Source organism: Lagopus muta, chromosome Z (assembly GCF_023343835.1).
Source record: "Lagopus muta isolate bLagMut1 chromosome Z, bLagMut1 primary, whole genome shotgun sequence".
Classification (NCBI taxonomy): Eukaryota; Metazoa; Chordata; class Aves; order Galliformes; family Phasianidae; genus Lagopus; species Lagopus muta.
The window spans coordinates 46,101,457-46,111,035 of record NC_064472.1 but is presented as its reverse complement, the minus strand read 5'-3'; positions in this window follow the sequence as shown (position 1 = coordinate 46,111,035).

Below are 9,579 nucleotides of genomic sequence, written 5' to 3'. Positions count from 1 at the left end.
ACCAAAACAAAAACACTAGAAGTTCGGGCATATGTCATTTTTAACTATACAAACCTGAACTACAATTGTAGTTCAAATGAAAATTGGTAATTGGACTAATAATTATTTCTGTTAAAACAATATTTGTTTTGCACTCAAGATGGTTCATATCAAATTAATGCGAATTCAAGCAACTGACTCTTAACTTATAATCCATAAACTGGTGACAGAATGAAGCACTCCCTGATCCATGAAGATCTTAATGTGCACTGTTGATAGTGCTATGTCTCCTGCCATTTTTTATGGGTATGTTGAATGTTGTATGTTCTTCTGATATAGTTATTGATTCACTGTGAACTAGATGTGTTTTTTCACATCTTTGGTAATTTGGCTAAAATTGATTTGATAAAAATGAAAAATACACACTATTTTTTGCTTACATCTATTTTAAATAATCTGCAAATTCAATCTACTTCATCAGTAAGATATTCAGTGATATGCTGGAGCAGGAAACTCTGTTTATTTACAGGTAAAAATATTTTAAACTCCAGTTCAGTGAGTTCGAGTTTTCATTTTTCTTTTCTTTTTTTTTTGTTTTTTGGTTTTTTTTTTCAGTTACAATTCTTTGTTTTAATGTTTGATTTTTAAAGTTAATATCACTATCGTTATTTTTTTCTAGTCTAAGATAAACATAAAATGCAAGCACTGCATTAAAAAGCTTCCATTTTCAGATCCCTGTCTAGACAAGGCAATTTTTTACATCATAATTTAATAATGGATTTATTTTATAAACATATTCAAGGGATTTCATCAACTTGACAATTTTCATGCACAAACAGCTTTTATATTTCAATCATACAATTATAAAGACTGAGCACATTAATTAGAAAATAATCTATCCAAGAGTCATTCACAGAAACACAGGTTTTGGCCAGGAGGATAATAGCTAGTGAATGAAATCAGACTTAAATCTCTTAAACAAGCAAAAGTTATATTTTTGTAGAAGGAGGGAAAATCATGGGAAAACCTCAGACAAGTTTTGCTGCATTAATAAAAGAAAATAAAAATGCAGGATTGTGCAATTTCAGCTTTATTGCACTTACTGGAAAAAAATGTGCAGGAGAAGGCTAGAACAGTTGGAAACGTTTGACATAAAAATACTTCTGGAAATGACAGCAACAGATTCAACGCTTGTACATTTATGTATATTAATTCCCTTTAACTACCAGCCATCTAGAATGAAATATTTAACTGTTTCTAAGCCTTGCTTGTGCACTGCATGGCTTTAATAGAAAAACTGCTTTAAAAAAACACATATTTTTAAAAAATCTTGATCCTTTGCATTTCAAAGGATGTTTGGTCAACTGATCCATACCTAAAAAACAAATGACTTTCCAAAATCGGAAATGTCTCAGAAAAAATGTGAGATTCCTGATAAAATCCAGCTATCTCTTCTTAAGATTAATTCTTAAGATGAAAGACACCAAGTGTTGAAACTGAGCTGCTCAAATCTAACAGTCATAAGCACTCGGACTTGTTCTCAACACTCTGTGGGATGCAGGTGCCTGGTGCAGAAGAGGCACTGTCACAGACGTCAAGGCACATGGGGCAGCAATTGTCCATGTCTACACTCTCCAAGGGCTGTAGTTGGCTGGGAAAAAAACAGAGGTGATGAGCTGCTCACTGTCACCAATGCTTCAGCAGTCAGTGTCCTGCTAGAAAGGGAAGAAAAAAATCACAGTCATTTGTTGTTCTGGGGAGGGGTCCTTCAAGAGGGCATCTGCCTAGAATGAAGTGCCCCTGCACATATCCGCTCTGCTGCTGCCAGCGTTCCTCCTGAGTGTCCCTGCCTTGTTCTAAGCAGGACTGGGGAAAAAGCTGTGATGGCTCTGAGAACTGGCACTGAAAACCACAGTTAACAGCTTCCAGAGTGCACCAGTGCCAAGGCAATCCTTCCTTATCATTCCGGTCTTGTGAGAATGCTCAGCTGGAGAGAAGGCATGAGCTGGCTCTGCGTGCAGATGTAAACAGTGAGGGACATACAGTCTGTAGGAACACAAGAAAAACTGTTGAGAGCAGCAGCTGTGGAGCAAGATAAACAGCATGAGAGCCAAGGACACTTCTAGAAGAAGAAAGAACATCTCACAGATCTATTTGTGCCTGCATGCATGGTTGAAGAGTGTTTTGTAGAATGCTCTGTTGACATGTAAAGGTGGATGGGAAAGCTAGAAAAAGAAAACTTGTGAAGGTATATAAGAGATGTGAGAACTTGTAATAAACGATGTGGATTGTTCACATCTGAGTCCATGCTCCAGATGCTGCAAGATTGTTCACATCTGAGTCCATGCTCCAGATGCTGCAACAGTCATAATCTGCAATTTGGGAACCTCACCTCCCATTGCTTAGGGAAATCATCATCCATCATACAGAGATGTCACTGTCCATGATTTGTGGACATCACAATGTGCCATCTTCATCTGCAGCACTTGCTCCAGCAGCATCCTGACCCCAGCACACATATCTGGTTTTTTTCTACAGTGTCCTCTGTCCACTCCATTCCCCACATTTTGTGTACATCATATTACTCTCAAAGGTTGAGTCTTCTCAAGGCTCCATCAGGTCATTTTGGCTATGGCATACAATCTCCAGAGACATACATCAGGAGAGCTTATCCCATAAAACCTCATGTTTCCTTCTAAGGCTTCAGGACAAGTCCTACAGGCTCTCCCCACACTACTATGCTGCTGACTTGCCCTCTGGGCTACCCTGTTTCATCCCAGATGTGCTAAAAGTAACATCTGACTTGCTCTCAGGGATTTTCTCCTACCTCCAGGGCAATTAAACTGTATGGCTGCTTCCAGCCTTGTGATTTTGGTCTCCATTTGCTGAAAGGGGTTGCACTCAGCCCCCTCATGGAGGTGCATGGTCATTTTTCCAGACAGGTTTCTGGCCACCAGACTGGGATTCATGTAGCAGTCCTGTAGTGCTCTTAATATAGTGCTTCTGTAGTGCTTCCTGTTCTCCACTGCTCTGCCCAGAACCAGCTACTTACTAATGGAGACCTCTTCCTGGGAGACTGGGGTAAAGTGGGCAGCTACAAACAGTCTGGCTCCATTTGTCTCTGATCTCTGCGATGCAGCAGCTACCAAAAGTGATGAGAAGCTTGTAGCCCAGCTGTAGAAACCAGTATTTTTCTAGCTCTCTTTGGGTGCTGTAGGCCTCAAGGTACCTCCCAGTCTTGCATATGACAATGGCAAGCAGCACCTAAAAAAACACAGAGCAGGACCTGAACAGCCTATGGCACTGGTGGAGACATGTGGAGAGACATACACTTGGTGAAGAATAAATTCTTAAGACTCTTGGAAGCCTGCATCCAGCTTGAAAATTTTTCAGTGCCAATCTTCCTGCTTCACTTGCCAATGCTCTGGTTAGGGCCAGACACTAAAGTAGATCTTTTCCTGTAAGTGAGGGGAAAACCCAACAGCCTCAGAGGATATTGCCTGATCACAGAGTTATAAAATTGTTGAGGGTGGGATGGACTTCTGGAGGTCTTCTGCTCCAAACCCCTCCTCACTCAGCACCACCCAGATCAGATTCCCCAGGACCATGTCTGGGCAGCTTTGAAAATGTCCAAGGAAGACTGCACAGCCTCTCTGGGCAACCTGTGCCAGTGCTCTATCACAAAAGTCCTTCATGATCTTTAGATAGAACCTCCTGTATTTCCAGTGTGTGTTTATGCCTCTTCTTTTGGCACTGGACACCACAGAAAAGATCCTAGTTCCATACTCTTTGCACCCTCCTTCATAGAATCACAGAAGCCTTAGGGTTGGAAGGGACCTCTAAGGCCATCTAGTTCAACTTCCTTCGATGAACAGGGATTTCAGATATTTACAGACATTGAAGAGATCCTCCCTAAGCTTTTTCTTCTTCAGCCTCTCTCCTCTTGGAAAGGTGCCCTATTTCTTTTGACATTTTCATGTCATTTCATAAGACTCACTCTGGCATGCTGAGGGACCCAGGGGCTGAACATAATACAGCAGGTGTGACTTCACCAGAAATGGGTAGGGGGGATCTAAGTACGAAGTAAATTTAGCAGAATGAGCAAAAAGATGTACATTTTCACGTGCAATATGAATGTTACAGGTTAAATCCACTGCTTCAAAAAGGAAGGAAGGAAGGAAGGAAGGAAGGAAGGAAGGAAGGAAGGAAGGAAGGAAGGAAGGAAGGAAGGAAGGAAGGAAGGAAGGAAGGAAGGAAGGAAGGAAGGAAGGAAGGAAGGAAGGAAGGAAGGAAGGAAGGAAGGAAGGAAGGAAGGAAGGAAGGAAGGGAAAATAAAAAGGAAGCAGCCATCACGGTAAGTCAAGCAAGTCTTTAAAAGAGAAATGTCTTGGAGTGTCTGCTCTTCCTCTCCATATGCAGAATTTACATCATAAATCATTACTAATCGCTTGCCACTAGAGGTCATGTGTTTGCTGGCGGGGGGGAAAAAAAAAGACTGATGAAATTTCACTCATTTTGTTCCAACAAGGAACCAGGAAAAACTGAACAAAAAAGACTACTCACCTCCAGGAAATAATGAAATGAATGTTAATGAAAATCAGAAATTATTACTTCTGCCTTTATCTGTTCATTAAATTCCAACAGCTGATAACAATCCATTGAAGTCACTATGAAGAAATTAATGACTGATAAAATACTTTGTAATATTATCACTGAATGTGCTTATAGGTCAAACAACATCAAGTTTGCAGAAAACAAACAAAGTTTGACAGAAATGGAAAAATCATGGCATCAAGATACAATCAGAAGATGCCTTGAGTTCTCATACTGTGGTGCATTCATTAGGCCATATAACAATAGGAATAAATGTAGAAATTAATTGTAACACACAACTTTAACCTCTTTACTATCACTAATCATGTTTAACAAAGCATTATATTGTTAGGTGTACTGGTGAATACATTTAAATGTATATATATTTAAATGTATATTAATGTACATTTAAATGTATATAACAAGATAAATTGGATAGTCTTCCCAGGGATAAAATGTCACAGAATTGAGAACAGAAGACTTTCTCCTTCGGTATATATTCAAAACAGAAAAAAAAAAATAAATAAAAAAAATAAAAAAAAGACATTTCTGCTTTGGGCACATAGTATTGACAGAACTAGACATGGGGCAGAGTAAGAGCTGCATTACTTTAATTAGAATGGATACAACGTAGAAAGGATACAAGGCACTAAAGCTGTGAGAACTCCAAGGTTAATGTTGAGTTGGTGGAAGCACGTGACTGCCCTGAGGCATGATGTAATTTAGACTTACCTTGAGTTAGGAGTTATGAGAAGTGCTCATAGTTATCAATGTGCTTTGTTCATTTTGAAAAGAATAAATATGTTAAAGAAGAAAGAAAAAAAGATCATTTTTGCTTAATAATATATGTCTCTGGATTGAGCTTACGTGTCACTGCTCCAGCCCGTTATCAGTAGTAACTAATAGTAGTCTCCCTGTCCTTGTTTTCCTCTTTTTTTTTCAGAGTATTTTCTCTCCCTGCTGTCATGAAGATGAGGATTTTGAGACTAGTATGATGGTGCTTGGAAAACTACTACTGTTAAGCTGCCATGCAAACCGATCCATATACTTGGAGAAGTGTTAACTGATTCTTTGAATATCATAAAATAGATAAAAATTCAAGATCCAAGGTTTCTCTTCACTGGAAAAAAATCCATGTGAAAGAAAGAAATATAGATCGCTACAAAAGTAATGCCTCCTATTTATTATCATGGATACAAAAGAGCACAATAACAGTTCTTGATAGATCAAATTTCCCCTGGATGGGGAGCAGAATAAACATGATTCAGGAGGAGACTGTTATAGACCTACTACTCCACCTACATTGCTACAAGTCCATGGAGCCAGATGGAACCTGAAGGTGCTGAGGAAGCTGGTGGAAGTAGCCAAACCACTTTCCATCATCTATCAGCATTCCTGTTCAATCAGAGAGGTCCTAGATGACTGGAGGCTTGCCAATGTGACCCCCATCTACAAGAAGAGTCATAAAGAGGATCTGGGGAACTACTGGCCAGAAAAGGTTATGGAGGAGATCATCTTGAGGAGGATGATACATGTGCAAGACAACTGGGGGATCAGGTCCAGGCAGTATGAGTTCATGAAAGGCAGATGATGACCTGAATGAGTGCTTTAAGTGCACACTCAGTGAGGTTGCAGGTGACACCAAGTTGGGAGGAAGTGTTGAACTATATGGGGGTAGGAAAGCCCTTACAGAGGAATATGGACAGGCTGGATTGCTGGGCTGGGGCCTGGAATGAAGTTCAACAAGGCCAAATGCCGGGTCCTGCACTTTGGCTACAGCAACCCCATGCAATGTCACAGGCTTGGGGCAAAGTAGACAGAAGACTGTTTAGAAGAAATGGACCTGGAGGTAGAATCATAGAATCATAGAATCACAAGGCTGGAAACAATCTATAAGATCACCTAGTCCAACCATCTCCTCATCACCATTGGCACCACAAGCACTAAACCATATCACGCAGCACGTCATCCAGGCGCCTCTTGAACACTGCCAGAGACGGCGGCTCCACCACCTCTTTGGGCAGCCATTCCAGTGCCTGACCACTCTCTGAGAGAAAAAGTTCTTCCTTATGTCTAAAATGGGTATTGGTTGATGCTTTGCTGAACATGAGCCATTAGTGTGCTCAGGTGGCCAAGAAGATATCATAGTTTTATGACGATGACAGAAAACCAATGGTATCCTATCTTGTATCAGAAATAATGTTGCCAGGAGGAGCAGGGAGATGATGATCTTTCTGTACTTAGCTCTGGCAAGGCTGCATCTCAAGTACAGTGTTCAGTTTTGAGCCCATCACTGCAAGAAAGACATTGAGACCCTGGAGCATATTCAGAGAAGGGCAACAAAGCTGGTGAGGGGTTTGGAACACAAGTCTTATGAGAAGCAACTGAGGGAGCTGGGATTGTTTAGTCTGGAGAAGAGGAAGCTCAGGGGTGACCTTATTGCTGTCTACAACTACCTAAAGGGAGGTTGTGACATGGGAGTTGGCCTCTTTTCCTATGTAACTAGCAATAGTACGAGAGGAAATGGCCTCAAGTTATGGCAGGAGACATTCTGGTTGGACGTTAGGAAATACTTCTTTGCCGAGAGGGTGGTCAGATGCTGGAATGGGCTGCCCAAGGAGGTGCTGGAGTCACCGTCCCTGAAGGTGTTCAAGAAACATTTAGATGTTGTACTGAGAAACATGGTTTAGTCGGAAATTCTGGTGAGAAGTGGACGGTTGGACTGGATGATCTTGGAGGTCTTTTCCAACCTTGGTAATTCTGTGATTCCCACTTAAAGAATACTATTTTTCATCATACTCACCAACGTTAACTGTGCATTTTCACCAGCAATGAACAAGAGCCTGCATGCTGCACTCATAATAATTTGCACCATTGGAGTTGATCACTGTTCCTATTGCCACTGCTGAAACACACCACCCACTGCTTCACTGTGCTCATCCACTGTTTGGTCTCAAATGTTCTGCAAGTATTGATGAATGTCAATGGGTACCATTTTTTCCACACTCGGTGACACCATTTTTTTTCATCCGCACTTCCATGTCAGAACCATTTTTTTAGACTGCCCTCTGTTGCTGTCTGTCAAACAGCAACAAAACATAATGCAGTATTGGTGGAAAGCTTCACCCTCCACTGCTGTACTATCAACATCTGTCTCAGAAGTCATAGGCTGAAGTAGTAAAATAGGAGGCATTCCTTTTGGAGCCCTCATACTTAATTGAAGAAAGGTAGCACTGTTTTTAACTATTTTGAGAAAATTCCATCCTACACCAAATAACTGAAAATGATACGCTACCATAGTTGCTCACCACCATTATTATTGTAAGATTATCCATAGTGGAGAAAGATTGAATCTTGACTGCCTCTGTATCAGAGTTGAACTCGTAGGGGAACATGGCATCTGAAACACTCCATGAATTCTAAAAAGTGGCCTGGAAAATGTGTTGTAGGAATCCAGTATAATCTATATTGCATGTTATTTTATTGCTGGTAAAGTCAACGGAAGTATTGTAGTGATAAAATGTGTCATTTTTCTGGGAGATAAGCTTTTTACAAGGAGATAGTGGGTTTGCGTACCTCTTAACCTTTAAATGAGAGGGGAATATCACAGGCATATCCATTCAGCTTCATACTTCTTTTACAGACGCATCTTTCATTCCTATCCCTAGCTCCCAAATTATTCACAAGGAAGAAACTATGGTTTTATTTTCTTTATTTCTTTACACATTCACAGATCTTATCTACCATTCCTATGTCCTATGTTCATGTCTGATCTACAACATGATGTACCATGCGACCATGCAGCAGGAGAACTCCAAGGACTTTTGAGACTACAGAAGCAGTAATAGATCATATACTAGGCTGTAAAGTTGGAAGAAGGTGGCAGATTATACTTGTTCCACAAATACAGAAAATTTATTTGATATAGCAAAGTTATTCTTTAATATACTTGTTTGCCTCTCTGCAGTGTATTCCAGTGTGATTTTTATGACAGTGTTTGGAGTTAACCATCATTTTCCTTTCTTCTAGACTGTAGTTTCCCATTCCCACTTCACAGGAACTTCGTACCAGAAAAAGACCTTATGGATGAGTAATTGTTGTGTCCTTATTCCAGTCAAAATTTGATCAAGCTCCATCTAAAGAGCTTCGTTATCCACTTAACACATTAGAAGTTCATTCCAAAAGTTTAGACCTTTGCAGTCTAAAAGCCTTCTAACTCCCAAGAAAATAATGATTTATCATCATCAGAGATGAAGTGTTATGGACTGACCACAGTCCCCATTCCCCATTCCCTGTAAACTGTATGATTGCATTTGCGTTTTGAAGAGCAAACTCCATCCAGTTCAGCAGATCATTCATTCATCTTAAAGCCTTCCACTATTTTTAACTTTCACTCTTCCTGTAAAACTGTTGTGGACTGACATTTTCAGGTGGGTTATGTATGTGCTCTTGAATGTCAGGAATTTAAACTTATTTCATGGTTCTGAATTGTTTCTCATATCAATATAGCGCTTTATAAAATAATTTATTTTATTTATCTTAAGTGGCTTGCTGAGGAGTAACAGTATCATTCAGGCAATGTAACCAAGGTGTCATACTTTACTGCTTTCTCTCTGCCTCTCTATCTCTGCAGCTTTCTATTAAAATCTGTATTTTACTAGCATGGCATAAACCCTCTTGAGAGTTCATTCATTTAATTCTCTCGATCAGACAGTCTACACCTAGACCAGATAGCACAGTACTATCCCTCCTATATTTTCTTAAAAATGCATTCTTGACTTCAGCTACGAACATTATTTTCCTTAGTCAGCTCCATTTCTCTTTTTTCCCTTCCCTTCTGTCACTTTCCTGTGAGGTTAAAACCAAAACCATCAGCTGAGGGAGGGCTTAGGGGGACACGGTATGTGAAGTAATGAAAACCATGAGCAGATTGAGGGGATATACTGTCGTAATATATATACTACCAGTATAATTATTTAGTAGTTTATTGAATTATTTTTACTACTT